This window comes from Ovis aries, chromosome 7, assembly GCF_016772045.2.
Source record: "Ovis aries strain OAR_USU_Benz2616 breed Rambouillet chromosome 7, ARS-UI_Ramb_v3.0, whole genome shotgun sequence".
Taxonomy (NCBI): domain Eukaryota; kingdom Metazoa; phylum Chordata; class Mammalia; order Artiodactyla; family Bovidae; genus Ovis; species Ovis aries.
In genome coordinates, this window is record NC_056060.1 from 64,935,768 (window position 1) to 64,955,821 (window position 20,054).

The following is a 20,054-nucleotide window of genomic DNA, read 5'->3' on the forward strand; positions in this document are numbered from 1 at the left end:
AGAAGGGATAGGCTACCCACTCCACTATTCTTGGGCTTCCCTGGTGGCTCAGCTGGTAAAAAATCTGCCTGCAATGTGAGAGACCTGGGCTGGGAAAATCCCCTGGAGAAGGGAAAGGCTATCTACTCCAGTATTCTGGCCTGGAGAATTCCATAGACTGTATATGCCATGGGGTTGCAAAGAGTCGGACACGACTGAGAAACTTTCACTTTCACAACCACTGCAAACACCCTAACACTACACTTAGCCTCCCAGTGTTGTGAGATCTGCCTGACTTCAGTAGGGCTTCTCTAGTTTCCAAACACAAAACTGCCTACATATCAAAATGCTTAGAGATATTCAGCCTCTGATAATAATAATAATAGTTACCATTTAGTGAGTACCTTCCCTGCCAGGAATGTTCATAACACATTCTCACATCAGTCCACTTGGCCAACTTATGAGGTAGTATTATCCACACTTCACAGATGAGGAAGTTGTCTCCAGTGACTGGCAAAAACACATGGAACATGTAAATATCAGAGTTGGTATCTGAAGCTTGACTATCTCATCTGCCTTGCAGGCTCGTGCTTTTAACTGTGTCTTTGTTTTGAAAAGCCAAAACATCAGTATGGTCAAGAGAATCAGCTCATGGTACACAAGCATGTGATACCCTTGAAAAGTGTGCAAGCGTTTGCGTCATGTGATACGCAGTCACAGTTTCCAACCCCTTCATACCCATTCTAGACCAGTGCTTATTTGCATGATAACAGTTCAACTACTTCAGGCTGTTCATGAGCATTTCTGGGTTTTCAGATATTACTCCCATCAACTCCAAGGAAAGAAAGCACAATTATTTGAAATTTAACACTTGTAGAAACTGCTGCTCTCTCTTCCAAGTGACAAACAGCTCATGTTTATGGAAGACATAGAGTTCTGCCTTCTTTGTGGCAAATTTCTACCAAAAGTAATGTGCAGAGCTAAAAAAAAAAAAAAAAACTAGTATTCCAAGAGTAAAATCTATATAGAAGTTTATAAGTCCTAATTTGTCTATAATAATAACTATCTCAGCATCAACACCATTCAAAGCTATAAAAACACTAGGCTAATATTTCAGAGGAAAACAGAGAAGGAAATAACTTACTCTTTTCCAACCCTGAGACCATTATGATTCTTTTATCTGGATAGCTGACTTTTGGTTTTTAATCTGTCCATCATGTAGATCATTCTGTGTCTCTCGCTCTTTTTTTCCTTTCTTCTTTTCTGGAAAACATGACAAGAATATCTATCAAACTCTTGCCCCTTCCACCTGCCTTTTAACCCCTGCCACTCCAATTTCTACATGAACTTTACCAGCTTCTCCCTTAATATTTTCTTCTGTAAGATGAGCTTCCAAGTTCTTATTCCTTTCTGCTTGAATTTGTATGAAAATGCAAGTGTTTAAGATTTACAACTCTGCTTAGCAGGCTCTCTTTCCATCTCTTCTGGAGCTTGACTACTGAGCTAAAAATGCCCCAGCTGAAATAGCAACAGACAGAAGGTTTTGAAGACATATCCAAATCTCCCAGTTCAACCAAAAGAGCAACACCTTTCAAACTTGTTATATTATGGTGGGGAAGGACTTTCCACAGCTGACCCAGCTTTCTAAAAGGGAACTTTCATCAGCCTTCACGGTGTACTAACCCAGTGACTGAATTTAATAGGAACCTTTTCACAATAGGGAGAGGCTGTGTGCTTGTGGACCTTCTCTCTCAAGCCAGTTTACCAAAACAACTATCCAGGTTACCGGACAACTCTCCACTCCTGGGTAACTGGGGATAATGGGTTTAAAAAAAAAAAAAAGCAAAGAAAGTACAGTGTTGGAGAGCATTGGGAAGCAGTATAGCCTGAAGCACTGAAGAGTAAAGGCTTTGGGATCCCAGTTTTGGTGTAGGAACAGTTTTTGCGATCTCAGGGAAACTAAGTTCTCCAAACCTCAGTTACCTCCTTTGTAAAATGGGGCTATTCTCAGTACTTAATTTGTGTTTTTGCTGTGACAAGATAGTTTAACAAGACTGTTAAAAAAAAAAGCGCTTAACACTTTTATGATACCATGCCCTATAAGTAGTTCCTATTGCAATCATAGTTTTTATTTCCTATTATGTCATGGACCAGGCAGCTTCTCATGAAAGCAAAGGAGTTTAGGCCAACAGGTATAATGTCAGGTTTCCCTCCTAGATAACCCAAATCTATACCAGATGAATTAAGTGGAAAAAAGAAAACATAACAAACAAAGGACCTTTCAAATGTGTTTCCAATATAAATGGCCTAGAAGCAGAAAAGAGAAAATAAAAGGAAAAGGACAGACAAAACAGATAAAGCTTGCATCTCTCCCAGATTTCAACATATACTTTCATAGCTTTGGAAAAGACCCATCTTCAAAGCTCTTTTCTCAAGGGAGAAGAATGTCCCCCAGAGAAGAGGGACTGGCCTCAAAATATCAAAAGAAAGTTCAAAACTCGAGCCTTCACACTGAGGGAATAGTCTCCAGGTCAGGCGTGCTGACCCATCTACAGTTTCTTCTGGTGAAGCTACTGAAAAAGGGACCCAGAGATATACACACGTGTGCTGTCAATCCCTACTGCTCACACATCCCGGGAAGTACACAGGAGAGAGGGGGACCCTTCATCAACCCCATCAAGCTGGTACTTCTAGAGGCTGATCTCCTGACCCTCTAGCTACCAGCTGTCATAAGAGTGATATCGCCTTTTCTGAGACTCAGAGTAACCTTACCAAGAGGTTGTTCCAAAGGTATGCAGTTCAGAGTAGACAAAACAAACTCAGGTGTGCGGGAGAATGGGGCCAGTTCTGATGCAGAGACCAGAGGTAGGCTGCCTGCCACGTTGTTTACTTTACACTTACTTTATTGGGGCCAGAAAACTAAGCAGCATCCACATTCTGAAACTCAAGATGCCAGCAAGAGTGGCATGTTCCTTAAAATAAGCTTTTGCATTGATTATTTTTAGATGGTGCTGAAAGGAGACAGTTGCACAATTTCCAAAAGAAAGTCACTCAAGAGTCGGACATGACTGAGCAACTAACCCTTTCTTTCTTTCAGAAAGTGTCCACAGCTTAAGTAGTTGATAAATTATTTTCCTTAGTGTGTGCTTTAAAATTTCACCCGGATGGAAAAGGACACCAACTCTGTGCCTCATTGACCTAAAAATCAAGCACTGTCCTCCATACAGAAATTTAATTATGCTGTAAAATAAGGCCTTATTCGTGTGGAGTATCTTTTTTGCCCACGATTTTCAAAAGCTTCACATATCTGAAATCACTGTGAAAAGCAAAACTCTGATTTCACTGCTCCTTCCCCCCCCTTTGGGAAATATCTCCTTTAAATACTAATAGAGCCCAAGCCTATTTACATTTCAAGCAACACGAAACAATTCCCCTGGTCTTTCACCCACCTCATCTAGCAACCAACTTGGTAAGAGTAACAGCAACTAAAACCCATGATTCCGACCCAGTGCCTGGCGAACGTTTCTCCTTTTATAACTACTTGAGCGTGGCAGGCTCTTCCTATTAACTACATTACATCACCATTATCAAAGACGAAAGGAAATTAATTTTGTTTTTCAAGGTCTTGGCAATAAGTTGGTTCTTTACTTCATCAGACATCTGCTGTTTTTCTACGTGTGTCATTTGCGAAGCTGAGTTTTCCTTATGACTTTATTCTCATAACAATTTATCACGCAACAGTGTTTACCAGAGGATTTTGGCTGACGGGTTTTTCTCTCCCAGCAGAAAGTGTAACCGTAACTTAAGGCCAATATCATCATCTATATTTCATTCTCAAATAGTTTTCTAGGGCTTAAAAAAAAAAAACAGCCAACAAGACCGTCAAGAAAAAATAACCACTTATGGTCTCTGGCTGAAATGTATTGCCAGTGCAACACTACTTTTGTTTTAACAGATGGGCCTTTATCAGCAAATTATGTGGGCAGTTCACCGACTTCTCTTTGGAATAGAGGAGTCCTTCCATTTACTTGCGCTCTTATCTGTTCACTTAAAGCCACATTTGATCACAAAATTCTAGGATTTTTTTTTTTTTCATGTATTGATACAAACGATAAACTACAGAGAATCTTCTGTTCTGTAATCATTAGTCATTCCTGGGCTGATTAATAGGGCCTAAGCCTTATTTCACACCAGAGGAAAAAAATAATCAGGTTGTCCACATAGATACATTGGATTCTCTAATATGCTCTATGTTTATTCACTTGTCTGATGGCATCAGGGCCTCTGAAAAAGCTCTTCACAGGATTTATTTTGATGAATAATCTGCTGGGGTTTGACTCATTTTTCTCTTCCTTCTCCCATCTCTCACTATTCCCCTCACTTTCTCCAGCTGCTGACTAACTCCTAGAAGTCTCAGTTCTGCTGGTAAACACAAGAGCCAGGGTCACAGGAGACGGTCATTTCAGGCAAGAGTCAGTAGCTTTAGTATGGGGTGTGCAGAGAATCAGAAAACCAGCTTCAAGGAATATTAGAGAAAACCTCAATTTGCCACATGCTTCCTATAAGGACTTGTGTTTTTATTTTTTATTAAGGAGATTCTCATAAAAAAAAACAATAGATGAATGATGATAATTTTTCTTTTGCCCTGAAACTTACTTTCACCTTTCTGTGTTGCAATTTATCATTAGCATTTCCACAAGGATCCAATCCCTAGGCCTCAGTTTTTCTAAACTTATAAAATAAGAAGGTTGCTCTGGACCCAAAGTTGAGTGTTCATGCAGAGCACCTGAGGAGCTGGTTCAGCAAGCAGATCTGAGCTCCATCCTGATTCAGCAGCGTTGAAGTGGCACCCAGGAATGTTCCATTTTCAACCCTCCAGCGGTAAATCTAACGCAATCAAGGTGCTTGCTTTTCCAAATATCTGTGACTCTATAAAAACTTCAGTGAGCTATTAGCTGATCAGCTGAGCAAATCTTACATTTATTGACAAATCTATCTCTGTTAGGTACTGGCTTCTCCAATATCTCCGCTCCATGACTCCACTTTGTGAGCAGGACAAGCCTGGTTCCAGGGGGCCTTGGAAGCTGAGCCAGATGCAGGTGGAAGCCCTTTGCTCCAGAAACCAGGCACATCACCGCCGCCCGGCCCAGCCAACGGGCCCAGCCTCAGAGAAATGGCCCTTCAAAGTGGTGCATCACCTTTGTGATCAAGGTGAGTTTCCAAAACAGGAGATACTTGCATTTTCAAGGAAAAGTGCAGAAACCTTTCATTTTGCAAGCAGTGACTTCGGGATCATCCATGATTTGTTACTTATTATCAGACAAATCTTCTCCATTAGCATGAAAGAATGTGGTACAGACGAAATTAGAAAACAAATTATGACACACGTGATAAATGAACCACAACGAAGCATGGAACTTTTCAAAATCATTCATCCTAACCTCAGGGCTCATAAATGAAAACCAGAGAGCACATGGCTAGTATGACCCAAAGGCCAGCACTCATGTGTGCTGATGGAATTTACAGGACGCTGTGGGGACAAGAGTTCCATTTGTGAAGCACATCGAAGTCAGAGAGCAAGGCTTGACCACAACTTCCTTACTAGCTACTTGTATGGCCTTGGCCAAGTTACTTCACTTCTCAGAATGTGTGAGAAGTGAATGGGGCTCACAGTTACTCACTAAATATTTACTGAGTGTCTGGGGTAGGCCAGTAACGGCATAGTAATTTCAAGCAGTGGACAAAATGGGCAGAAATCCCTACCCTCAGGAGGGACACAGACAAGACACAAAGAAATAGAAACTACAATGTCAGACAGTGATACAGTGAAAACTAAATCAGGGTAGTTAGAGCGTATTGGGTCACTATTTCAGATAAGTTGGCCAATGAAAGTTTTTCTAGGAGGGACTATTTGATCACAGGCCATAATAAAGTGAGGAAGGAGCCTCAATACCTGGGTAAAAGCCACCTAGGAAGAAGCAAAGTACAGGTGCAAAGGCCCGAGGCAGGAACCTTTGAGGAAAGGTCAAGTGACTGCAAAGAGACAAGAGTGGCTTAAGGAAAACAAGTAAGGGGGAGGGCAGCAGAAAAGAAGTAGCCAGATTCTTGGGCTTCCCTTGCGGTTCAGCTGGTAGAGAATCCTCCTGCAGTGCGGGAGACCTGGGCTCAGTCTCTGGGTTGGGAAGATCCCATGGAGAAGGGAAAGGCTACCCACTCCAGTATTCTGGCCTGGAGAAATCCATGGACTGTATAGTCCATGGGGAAGCAGAGCTGGGCACAGCTGAGTGACTTTCACTTTCAAAGTCAGATTATAAAGGGCCTGAAAGTGAACTCTTTGGGTCTCCTTCTATTTTGATGAGTCTTTAGAAGTTCTAAGTAGCATTAACTGATGGATGTTTGAAGGGATGGATGGTTCTGGCTGCTGTTTGCAGACAGGAATATAAGGGAAGTGCATCCAACGAGACAGGCGAGGTCGTCTTTTGTCACTGCAATCTGACATGATTTTTGGCATAATATCAAATCCCTAGACTTCAGTTTCCCTAAACCTGTAAAACAAGAAGGTAATCGACAACCACAAAAATGCTGTGTCTTATAGGAGCAAAGACAACTTCTCACTCATACTTCACATTCATTGTCAGTTAGCCAGGGTTCTGCTCCACCCTTCCTCCTTCCGGGACCCAAGGATGGAGCACTCTCTATCTGGATCACTGCAGGTCACCGAGTCACAGGGAAAAGGGAGCATGGTGACTCATGCCCAGGCTCTGCCACGTCAGTCTGGGAGTGACACACATCACTTCCACTCATATCTCATTGGCTAAAGCAAATCATTTGAACATATCTAACTTCAAAGGCAGTGGAAAAGTACAATCCTCCCATGTGTCCACAAGCTGGCAACTTGGATGAATAGCATTAATGAATACGAGACCAGAGGGAAGCAGAAAGACTGATCAGGAGGCTTTCACAGTAATCCAGGCAAGAGAGAACAGCTTATAGCAGGCAGTGGCAAGAGAGGTGTTAGGAAATAGATGCAGAAGACATTTTGAAAGCAGAGACAACAAAATTTGCTGATGGATTGGATGTGGAGTAATCATAACCACCTCACCATGGATTTCTTTTGGTGCAGATTAAATAAGATGATTTATGTGAAATTCTTGCACAATGCCAGATGCATAAACCTCCACGATGGTGATTATTATTGTTGTATTTATAGATTGAAGAGGTACTTATGATAACAGAACAGAGCAGCTTAATTTTGGACCATCCTACTTTCCAAGGTACATGGTTGCTTTACTGGTATACCTCTATTCACACAAACATGCATACAAAGATATTTTCTAAAAATAATCATAGTAGTTATTACCAACTTCACTTTAAATCATCTTCACCTCTCAGGAAACTCTATAATAATGAACTAATTTTCCTATTAACTACAGAGAGGCTTTCCTTCACACAGATACACATTTGGGACCTAGAAAGTAACCTTCATAAAAGTCAGGAAGCGCCCAGTCTTTCTGCTCAGATGTTGTAGATTAATAGTCATTCGATTTGGGAATGTGAAATGAACTGATAAGAAAAGCTGTTCGTACCAATGACATTCAGGAATGAAAACTGACAGATCACCTGCTTTAGAAGACTTGATTCTTCAGATTTTATGGGGGGTGGGGAGACTTTAGTCCCATTTGTTCTCTTATGGCTTACATTAAACAATTTAATATATAACATGAGGGAGAGAACATGATATAAACAATATATCCAGGAGGAAAAATAAATGACCTCAGTCCCAAGAGGCACTGTTATGCACTGGTACTATTCATGTACATTATAAGGAATGATGTATCAGTTTTACTTCTAATCAGTATCTAAATATATCACCGTCGGTTCCTGGAGTGCATTACACTATCTCGCAATGCATGCTCACATTCTGCATTAATGTGGAAAGTATCCATCCGTTATCAGGCAGAACTTAATTCTATATTGAAAAATGAGGTGTCTGTTTGGTACACTTCTATTTTAAGGTTTAAAGTCATTGAGAAACCAAATCTAAAATAGAACCTTGGAACCAAACTATGCATGGGTGTTGAGAGATAACAGTTTGTTGGTTGTCTGACTCGGAGGCATCACCTATGTTTTGGGGGCCTCTGGTTTCTCCTCCTGCTTGGGAGCATCTAACCCAATGATGCTGTGAAAGCCTTTTTAAAATATTCTTAGAACAAGCTTTTAAATAACAATACATGTGGTTAGCTGTGCTTAGTCGCTCAGTCGTGTCTGACTCTTTGCAACCCCTGGACTGTAGCCTTCCAGGCTTCTCTGTCCATGGGGATTCTCCAGGCAAGAATACTGAAGTGGGTTGCCATGTCCTCTTCCAGGGGATCTTCCCAACCCAGGTCTCCCACATTGCAGGCAGATTCTTTACTGTCTGAGCCACCAGGGAAGCCCAAGAATACTGGAGTGGATAGCTGTTCCCTTCTCTGGGGGATCTGTCAACCCAGGGATCGAACCCAAGTCTCCTGCATTGTAGGTGGATTCTTTACCAGCTGAGCCACTAGGGAAGCCCATACATGTGGCTATCCCTGAGTTAACTGTACCCATAAATAAGCAAAATATCCCATGAATGTCACAATTTCAGCTCCTAAATTATAACTGCTTCCTGCCTATTTATGCAGCCTGAATTGAGATTCAAAAACTATGTTCACCAACATAGGTAAGATAAAAGGGACTGGTTGTTGCAGTGCTGTAAAAATGTAATTTAAATACTGTAACACACCAACTAATGAGTTCCATGGGATAAAAAATAAAAGCACACTCAGCCAGACCACCTGCTCAGGCCACTATGGACATTGCATAAAGTGCATCTGATGGATTTACTGGGCATCTTCTAAGTGCCTTTGACAGTGTCGAGTACCATGTGAATAAAAATGCATGTAACTATTCCTATCCTCAAACTCCTCAAAACAGTTGAGGGTACAAATGGAAATGCAACTTGATCTAGTGCAACTAAACCACAGAAAATGTGGAGGAAAGTGGGAATTTCTTGGCTCACTGGACTCAGCTATGGAGCCGGTGTGGATCTAGCCTGAGGAGCAGGAGGCTGAAATGCTCATGCACTTGGTTTTCATGTCTTGTTCCTGTGCTTCTCTCCATGCGTCAGCGTCATCCTTTCAGTCTGGGTTTTCCAGGAAACACAACTCTGGCAACCTCCAGATTCACATCTTGATCACTTCCCACTTCAGCACCAGAAAGAAAAGGACACTTCCCTGCTGGCGGTAGGAAGTGGTGCATGTTTCCATGGTGTAAATGCTGCCACCCGACCCAGCTTCAAGTCACCACCACCCTGAGGTCATCGATGGAGCGCAGGGAAGAGGTGCTGTCCAGAGCCTGGCTGAGCAGGTGGGAGCCCACTCCAGCCACCACCAACTCAACCATACTGCACATCCCTCTGTACATACCTACAGAAACCCAGCTAGATCTGGTCCCTGCTCTCAAGGGATATTTCAGAGAAGACAGAGAAGGAAGGAAATAATTACAGAACAGTGTGGTAATTGCTGTAATACAGGCACAAACAAGATACAGCAATGGCCCCAAGCAAGGGTGAGCCCTCTGCCTGGGCTAGAGTGGGACCCTCAGAGGAAGCTTCCAAGGAGAGATGCCTCTATGACTGAGAGTTTACCACTTCAGTTCAGTTCAGTTGCTCAGTCGAGTCTGACTCTTTGCAACCCCATGGACTGCAGCACACCAGGCTTCCCTGTCCATCACCAACTCCCAGAGCTGGCTCAAACTCATGTCCATGAAGTTGGTGATGCCATCCAACCATCTCATCCTCTGTCGTCCCCTTCTCCTCCTGCCTTCAATCTTTCCCAGCATTAGGGTCTTTTCCAATGAGTAAGTTCTTTGCATCAGGTGACCAAAGTATTGGAGCTTCAACTTCAGCATCAACCCATCCAATGAATATTCAGGGCTGATTTCCTTTAGGATGGACTGGTTGGATCTCCTTGTTGTCCAAGGGACTCTCAAGAGTCTTCTCCAACACCACAGCTCAAAAGCATCAATTCTTCGACACTCAGCTTTCTTTATGATCCAACTCTCACATCCATACATAACTACTGGAAAAACTATAGCTTTGACTAGATGGACCTTTGTTGGCAAAGTAATGTCTCTGCTTTTCAATGTGCTGTCTAGGTTGGTCACAGCTTTTCTTCCAAGGAATAAGCATCTTTTCATTTCATGGCTGCAATAACAATCTGCAGTGATTTTGGAGCCCAAAAAAATAAAGTCTCTTACTGTTTCCATTGTTTTCCCATCTATTTGTTATGAAGTGATAAGACTGGATACCATGATCTTAGTTTTTTTAATGTTGAGCTTTAAGCCAACTTTTTCACTCTCCTCTTTCACCTTCATCAAGAGGCTCTTTAGTTCCTCTTCACTTTCTACCATAAGGGTGGTGTCATCTGCATATCTGAGGTTATGGATATTTCTCCCTCCAATCTTGATTCCAGCTTGTGCTTCTTCCAGCCCAGCGTTTCTCATGATGTACTCTGCATATAAGTTAAATAAGCAGGGTGACAATACACAGCCTTGACGCATTCCTTTCCCAATTTTGAACCAGTTTGTTGTTCCATGTCTGGTTCTAACTGTTGCTTCTTGACCTGCATACAGATTTCTCAGGAGGCAAGTAAGGTGGTCTGGTATTCCCATCTCTTTTTTCTTATTTTCTTTTTACTGGAGTGGGTTGCCATTTCCTTCTCCAAGAGATCTTCCCAACCCAGGGATCGAACTCAAGTCTCCCACATTGCAGGTAGATGCTTTACCATCTGAGCCACCAGGGAAGCCCCTGGTATTCCCATCTATTTAAGAATCTTCGACAATTTGTTGTGATCCACACAGTCAAAGGTTTTAGTGTAGTCAATGAAGCAGAAGTAGGTGTTTTTCTGGAATTATCTTGCTTTCTCTATGATTCAGTGGATGCTGGCAATTTGATCTCTGGTTCCTCTGCCTTTTCTACCACTTACAAGTGTGGTGGGAGAGGACACGCACAGGAGTGCACGAAGACCCACAGGAATGCAACAGAAGGAGGTGAAGGAAGTGTGGGAGCAACTGGAAGGGAAGTATAACAAGCTGAGCAACAAAGGTGAGGCTAGAGGGTGTGGGGGCTAAACCAGAGATGATTTCATGAAGACTTTGGATGCCTTTTAAGGAATCTGGGTTTTTAGCCTATCTAGCAGTGGTCTTCAACCTATTTCTAAGTAGGGGACACCCTTTTATTATGAAATGATAGGTGTGATCTCAACTTAAAAAAATTAATATCTTATGTTCTTAGTACATACTCATTGTATTAAAAATAAAACAACTTGGGAATTTCCTAGTACTCCAAATGTTAGCACTCTATACTTCTACTGCAGGAGGCACAGGTTTGATCCCTGGTCTGAAGAACTAAGATCCCACATGCTGGGTGGCAGGGCCAAAAGAAAACAAAATGTAAGTCTGAATCACTTTCAAACAGCACTGGAAGCAAGCTGATCTATAAGAAGCTGTAAACATGTATAAAAAGCAGGGGCAGGGGGAAAGAAAACAGAGAAAGGAGAGAATTTCTAAAAGGCCAAGTCTGATCAGAACAAATATATCATTTATAAATAAATAGACAAATCTATGTAATATTTGCTGAGGATATGAGTTTGTGAACTGGTGGTGCTCTGAGTGTTAAAATTTGGTATAGAAAGAAAGTGAAGTCACTCAGCCATGTCCGACTCTTTGTGACCCATGGACTGTACCCTACCAGGCTTCTCTGTCCATAGGATTTTACAGGCAAGAGTACCAGAGTGGGTTGCCATTTCCTTCTCCAGGGGATCTTCCCGACCCAGGGATTGAACCCAGGTCTCCCACATTGCAGGAAAACACTTTACCCTCTGAGCCACCAGGGTTTGGTATACAATATAGCATATTTGAGAGAGTTCGTATTACTTTGATTCTTAAATAATTGTTTCCTGAAATAATTTCAAATTAAATTTGCAAGTATAGTATAAAGTACTTCCATGGATACTTTATCCAGATTTGCCTATTGATATTGTGCCCTGTCTGCTTTATCATTTGTGTTCTCACTCTTGCTCTTTTAAAAAGTATGTCCTTACGTAGATGTATATGCATCTGCGTATACTTATTTTTCTGAAACATTTGAGAATATGTTACATGCATCATGGCCATTTACCCTTGAACACCTCAGGATATATTTCCTAAGAATAAAAGTATGCATTCACTGCTATAACTACAGTATAGTTATCAAGTTCAGTAAATTTAACATCTTGTAATACTTTACTCTTCTGCCCTAATTCCAGTTTTGTTAGTTATCCCCAAACTGTCCTTTATAGCATTCTACCCCTGCAGCCCTGGGATTTCTTTGGAGGGAATGATGCTGAAGCTGAAACTCCAGTACTTTGGCCACCTCATGCGAAGAGTTGACTCATTGGAAAAGACTCTGATGCTGGGAGGGATTGGGGACAGGAGGAGAAAGGGACGACCGCGGATGAGATGGCTGGATGGCATCACTGACTCGACGGACGTGAGTCTGAGTGAATTCCGGGAGATGGTGGTGAACAGGGAGGCCTGGCGTGCTGTGATTCATGGGGTTGCAAAGAGTCGGACGCAACTGAGCGACTGAACTGAACCCCTACAATACAGGATCCAGTCTAGGACCACATGTGATGTCTTCTCATCCCTCATTTGTGATGTCTTCTCATCCCTCATTTGTGATACAAATTTCGATCTCCAAAGTGTTTTCAATTTCTCCATTCTGTATACAGTTGTTATTTTTTACATTGCTATTAATCAACAATTTCAGGGAAGACATTTTTAGGTTAAGCAAAGATGATTATTTTTCAGCTTTAGGACTCCTTCCATAATCACCAATAAGTACTTGACATTCCATTATAGGCAAAAGCCCTCCCTTATCCTCCATGGTTTTCTTTAGTATTTATCTCTTTATTATCAGAATGGAATCATGAATTCCTTTTTCTTCACTGCTTTATAATTCATTTACTGCCTTTAACTTTGTGTTCTGGTGCTCAGTTGCTATGTCAACCCCATGGACTATAGCCCCTCAAGCTCCTCTGTCCATGGGTTTTCCAGGCAAGAATACTGGAGTGGGTTGCCATTTCCTTCTCCAGGGGATCTTCCTGACCCAGGGATCAAACCCATGTCTCCTGCTTGGCAAGCAGATTCTTTACCACTGTGCCACCTGGGAAGCCCTTTAACTTTAATGCTCAGATTACCTCTTATTTGACCACCGGAAATCCCTTCAAAATGACTTCTGTGTCCTAGTGATATACCCCATTGGGTTTCAGTTTTTGGGTTTTTTTTTTTAGTATTTTCATATTTTCTAATATAAGATATATCAAGTGAACCCATATCTTACCCTGCCCCAGCCTTGGCATGAGCCTTTTCTCCAAGGATCCCTGGTTTCTTTTATCAGAAAATGGCATTAGAGACCAAGATTTGGGTACCAGTTGTGCTCATTGCTATTAATACTAAGGTGGCCTTACTTGTTGGTCTTTTCAGTGGAAAAAGCTAGGAAATACACACGTATGTATCCCTAGAGAACACGCACACACAACTGTAAATCCATTACATGTCTCAAATTCAAATCCATCCCTACAGTTTCCTTTCCTGACTTCCTCATTCCACATTTGTAGCTCCCCTATTACACAATGACAATACCTGTTCCCACCAATACGAACTAACTCACTCATTACTCAATTCTATACTAAATCTAAAAGGGTTTCAGAAGGGCTTCTCCCAAAAAACAAACCTACTAGAAAGAGTTCAGGACTTGTCTGCTATGCTCTCCATCTCCCCAGCCCTCCAAGACTGTGCGTATTTAGTTCAAAACCCTGTGTTCATAAATAATTTCAATTGGTTATTCCCCCTGCCCCCACTCATTGTGGTCATGTCATTTATTTGAAAAACACCTGGGTTCATTTGCTTCAGTTTTCATCCAGTTTCAGGATGCTTTTTCACTTTGCATCATTGCAGATTTATTTCATTCTTTGAATAGGTAGAACACTAACGTGCCTTCAAAATTCAAAATGGTATGAAACGGCACACTCGGAAAAGTTTACAATGTGTTTCACTCCTGTTTTTAAATGAATGTCATTCTTTTTCTGTAAGGAAATCGCCAAATGAGGGGAAGAAGGTAAAAAAGACTAATGCAACAGTCTTACGGCAATGAGGAACATAAATGAGGAGGATTTCTTATGATTAGGAGCTGTCTTCAGATCAAGCTCCACCATCAACATTTGGGAGCAGGGGATGGATATAAAAATATGTAAAGGTTTGAAGACAAGTCTCAATTTTCAGGTTGGAGTGCCCGGTAGGATGGAGGCTAACCTTTGGAGGACAAGTTTGCAGGAAAAGAAACAGGTTTGGACAGAAAGACAATGAATTCCAGTCTTGATAGATACTGTGTCCTGGCCCAGCTTATCTTCTGGAAAGCCAGAAGAAGCAGAACTAAATGAAACGGAAAGCAAAAACAGCAAGAAACTTGGGAAGAGCAAATGAAAGCTGCACAGCAAGGAACCTTAAAACCCTCTTAAAATTACTTGTCTTTGTGGACTGCCCCATTGTAGTTCAGTCACTAAGTTGTGTCCGATTCTGTGACCCCATGGCAGGCTCCCCTGTCCTTCACTATCTCCTGGAGTTTGCTCAAACTCCTGTCCATTAGGTTAGTGATGCCATCCAGCCATCTTATCCTCTGTCACCCCCTTCTCCTCCTGCCCTCAATCTTTCGCAGCATCAAGTTCTTTTCCAATGAGTTGGCTCTTCGCATCAGGTGGCCAAATTATTAGAGCTTCAGCATCTGTCCTTCCAGTGAATATTCATGGTTGATTTCCTATAGGATTGGCTGGTTTGATCTCCTTGCAGTACAAGGGACTCTGAAGAGCATTACCATAGCCATAAACACATCCTCCCAAAGCCTGGGGTCCTTTTGCTCCATCAGCCTCTAAGTAGGTCAGAGTACATGGTTTAGTGGCTCTGGAATCAGAGAGATCTTCCCTCACACTCTAGCTCTGCCACTTCCTAGCTGGGGGACCTTGCACAAGTCAGCTAATCCTTCTAAGCTTCAGTTCCTTTCCTGCAAGACAGAGAGAGTGATGCATCACCTATACCTCGCAGTGTCGTGGAGATTATGGGATAATTTAAAACAAGTGCTCAGCACAATGGCTGACTCAGAGAAGGCCTTTTCTCTTTTTTTCCTTTAATCTCAGATAATCAAGATGCTATCTCCCTCACCCTCTAATATAAGCTACACAATACCCCTCTGCTGGGACTCTCAGCCTTGGCCACACATAAAAGTCACCTGGGGAGCTTTAAAAAAAAATACCAAGACTCAGGCCTCACCGCCCAGAGAGTCGGACTTAATCTGTTTGGGGTGGAATTCAGCACTGGTGTGTGTGTGTGTGTGTGTGTGTGTGTGCGTGTGTGCGTGTGTGCATGTGTTTTTAAAGCTCCAAGGTGATTTTAAGCAGAGTTCAGCACCACTGCTTTCCTCACACACTAAATCTGAAGAAGGGCTCTCCTAGGCTGTACTCCCTCTTGACCCTTCTGACAGCACTTCAGAAGAGAAATAGATTGCTTAAATTGTTCTCTTTTTATCCCAAACATCCAAAGCATATAGCAATATGTTATTCTCCAGGAACCTCTTTTCTGAGAAACATAAATACCACCTTCCCCACAGGAAGAAAGGAATGTTCCTCCCCACCCAAAAGAAACCTGCTCCTTTCTCACCCACCCAGGCAGACTAGAAAGCAAAGCACACTGGAGCTTGGTCAGCGCAAACTCTGCCCGGAGGAGAAGAGCCAGGACAGGGCAGTCTTTCCATGGGCCCAGTCCAAGCAGTCCCAACCAGCTGAGGGACCCGGAGTCTGGGAGCTCCCCGAGGGCAACGCCATTTCTGCTCATCGCACATTTCATGTTTAATGAGTGTTGGCTGCTCTCAGGAAGCACGAGAACTGCCACACGGCCCTTACGCCACCCACGTCCACCAAACCAATGTGTACATGGGCTGAAAGTCAATTCCTCAGTCACTTCAGGGTTTACTTTGAAAACTCTGGTCTGCGGGAGGATAGGGAATCAGTCACTATAAGCAAAGGTAGAATGCTCATGGACGGCTAGATCCCCCAAGACTCTCTAGGGTGGATGGATACCTATCACCAGTTGCTGCCTTCAAAACAGGAAAGAGGAACCTTTCTGAGAACAAGAAGTAGCTCCGTGGACAATTTAACTTTTCTTTTGCAAATCTTTATCTAATCTGTTTGATTTCTGTTTACCAGTTTAGGAGTATTTTAAAAAGGGAATTTCAAGCTCTACGTTCCCTTTGACCTGGAATCCCCAAATCACAGCTAGTAATGAGGCTTTCTTAAGTCACCTAGCTGCCCCTCAGGGACCATGAAGCCTATAGATCTTCGATGCAGAATGGACTGGTGCATCAACAAAGGCGTTGGGCTGAGCACCTAAAAGAATAGTGTTTGGAGTGTGGGTCCTCAGTGATGTCCTTAGTTCTGAGCTATACATCTTGAAAACACCGATGGGCTGCTGAACCTGGGCAGCCCAGCCCAGGGTATCTGGCCATTCTTGATGTTACAGGCAGCCCAGTCTGAATATATCTTCAGAGAAGCACGGGCCCAATGGCCAGATGCCCAGCACAGATAGAACCTTGGGACACCCACTCAGTCTGAGCCATGACCGTTACACCTGCGCAACCTCTGGCAGCCAGGGACTCAGATTCCTTGGCAATCCAAAGACAGCTGGAGCAATTCCACCACTCAAACCCCCTCTCTGCCTCACACCTCTTCTTCTGAACCCTGCTTAGAGTGGTGGGAAACTGTAACCCTTGGCTAAAGAACATTTCTTTTATTTCCATCAGGTGTCAGGAAGACCCTAGAGTACCAGATGAAGAATGAGAAAGCAAGAAATAAATGGAAAAAAAAAAAAAAACCAGGAAACTAAGAGTTTGGCCATCTTGGATATGAACAAGAAATTAAAACTCTTCTGCAAATGTACCCTTATTTACCACTTGTCTATAACTCCCTTTAAGATAATTCATTCCATGCAAAGGGACATTGAGTGTGTACCTTGGTTTCAGCTGTAAGTCTGGGGTTGAGCTGCCAAGCTCAGAAAACATTTGACTCAAGAATGCACAGACCTGCAGTTGCCAGCTGGAGTTCTCTTCAAGAAACCCATAATCCAGAGGCTGCTACTAAAAAATGCTTCAAATCCATATCTCAATCAAACTCAAGTCTTGCAAATTAATTTGCTCAATGACAGAAGCAGGCCCTTGCTGCTTTTTTAAGTGAATGTAGCAGCTTGTTTACAAGGATAATGACTGTTAGAAATTGGCTATTGATTGATGGATTCTCACTGGTGACATTTGAAGTATTGAGTATTTGTGTAATTGATGACAAATATGAATAGATCCTCCCCCTATATCCTTGCAATCAATTAAGGTGTAAGATTCCAGGTCCAGCCTGTGCCCAAGGGGAAGAGACAACACATGGCTGTGAATAAAAGGAGGGGCATTATTAGGGTCCATCTCAAAGACTAGGTGCCTTCTCTTTCCAGCTGGGGATCACAAAGGATTTCAAATTCCTGATGCCAGTTATAAGGGTTATAAAGAAATTGTGCCATTTGCCTCAAATAACCTTTCATGTAAGACGGTGGGCAGAGTGCCTGCCACAGAACATCACCCAATCCTGAGCTCGCTGGTCAGCTCCTCTTTCTGCAGAATGTTCCTCGTTTCTCCTCCAACATAAATGAACCAAGCCTGTGTCCCGGATCCTCAAAGTATCGAGTATATTTGGCAAACACATTTGAACTGAGGTATTTGTGTAAATGAGGCTTACAACGTTATCCTTCATAGGAGACACTTTTGGATGTTAACTGAAGTCTCTGGTGATAGCACGTCCCAGGGAAGCTGTTTGGAAGAAACTCTGGAATGCTGAAAGGGACCTGAGAGATCAGATTCTAATTTGCTTGCTTTATAGCAGAGAAGAAAACTGAGGCCCAAGGGGGACATGACCACAGACCTTCCCAAGTTCACATAGGCAGATTTGAAAAGACCTTTACAGTCAATTTTCCTCATTCTGTCAAATGAATAAAAAGGAAAGCTCTTAGACACTCCAAAATGGGATCTCTGGGTTACACTGTTAGAAGCAAAGTCGAGGAAAAGCCATCAGTAACAGACCCAGGGCTCAATGCTAATTATATGTTTGTTGGTTTGCCTTTCAACACCTAGAGCCTCTTGGCATATTTTGGTAGTTCCAAAGACTATGCCATCCAGTTCTTCCCCATTCTCCTCCTCCACCCCTCTCTCTTCAGTCCCCAACAATGCAAAAGAAGAGACCACCACTGGCACCTACCCTAAAGATGGCTGTCCGCCGAGGATAATGTCCGGGGCCAAGAGTGAGATCTGAGTACCAGAGCTGGGGTGTCTGGGCCTCCAGACAGGCTTCACAAGACCCTGTGAACCAGACCTTCTTTGAAAGTCAGGATTCCCTCTTTAGCTTCATCTCTTTGCAAATGTCATCATTATCTAACACTTGGGCAAAGCACAGATACTCCTGTTACACAAGCTAATCAGGCAACTTCATCAGAAAAAAAGCAAATCTTCAAGAGACCCTGGCAGAAGGCTCACAGCCTGCTGGAATGTGGATTGCCACATTCAACACAGCAGCAGAGAACCCAGTTCTGGGGTTGTGCTCTGAAAATTCAGACTTTTTGGTCTGTCTCACCAGGGCCAAGGGAAGTGCAGCTACCTTTAGAAACAAAGGAGTCACCTGGTTTCACAAGGTACATGCTTCTTGATATTATGCTGTTTCTTAGATTTGAGTTGCATAATACAATGTTTTTTTGAGCCTTTGAAAAGGAAGCAAAATCCAGGTTTTGTGGATAGGACAGGGTCTCAGTGTCATGTAGGCAGACTCAGTCAGCCTGTTAATGGTACCTGTTCACTTTTTTGCACCCCAGCAAGATGAGGTATTTACTTTTCTGCTATAAGCCATGCCCCTAGGTCAAACATCTCCCACTCACATTTTTCTCATCAAAGACCAAGAGAAGAAGACCAGGCAGCATTTACACAGAGAGGACCTCAAAGATCCAACTGAACTGGGCCTCAGGGAGGGCTCTAGGGTCTGTGGAACAGAGGAAACCCTCCTCACAGGAAGGTTCCACACCACCCAGAGTCTGGGCTGCTCGCCACACAGACAAGGAGGACTCCGAGGTTGCACAGGCACATTTAAGCCAGATGGTGCACACAGGTGTGAGGCTCCCCTCCTAAAGGTCGGACACCATGGTTTAGATAATAAAAATCTGTGATATTGGAAATTTCCCTAGAGGGTTTTTTTAATTCCCTGACTCTCTTACTTAATAGCTTACCTGTCCCACAGGAAAGCTATGACCCATTCTTCACTTATTTAAAAACTGTATTGAATGTCTACTCTCCTCTCCCAGACAGAAGAAAATGCCGGGTATTATTTTATTACTTCACTGGTGGAAAAACCACAATGGAGACTTCCAGACTAGGCAGCAATCTAGGACCATTACAGTGCAAACATATTAACATGCTCCTCTTCCTTATGAATTTTTCACTGAAGCTCAGTGTATACATATGAAGGGCACAAATCCTAAGTACATAACTCAGTGAATTTTTATCAACTCAATACTCCAATGTGACCAACACCCAGATCAAGAAACAGCACATCACCAGCAGTCCAGAAACTGACTTTGCATGCCCCTCCAGTCACTGCCCCCATAAAAAGTATCCACCATCCTAACTTTTAGCTGTTGCGGTTTAGTTACTCAGTCATGTCCAACTCTTTGTGACACCATGGACTTTAGCCCACCAGGCTCCTCTGCCCATGGAATTTTCCAGGCAAGATTACTGGAGTGGGTTGCCATTTCCTTCTCCCATATCACAAATAAGTTTTGCCTGTTTTGAACATCATGTAAGTAGAAGCAGTGAAGGTACCTTTTTGCATCTGGCTTCCTGTGCTAATATTTTGTTTGTGACAGTCAAGCTTGTTGCTTCGTGTATT

The 20,054-nt window shown here is 42.8% G+C and overlaps 1 long non-coding RNA gene across 1 annotated transcript in view; it reads right to left on the reverse strand.

The window, feature by feature from the left end:
- Positions 1-369: 369 nt before the first annotated feature.
- LOC105610712 (uncharacterized) overlaps positions 370-20,054 on the reverse strand; it is a 38,681-nt gene continuing 18,996 nt past the window's right edge. The window contains exons 3-4 of the long non-coding RNA XR_001434945.4: positions 1,124-1,242; positions 370-489 (exon numbers count right to left, since the gene is read on the reverse strand). This is a non-coding gene — a long non-coding RNA (uncharacterized LOC105610712). The remainder of the gene's footprint in view (positions 490-1,123; positions 1,243-20,054) is intronic.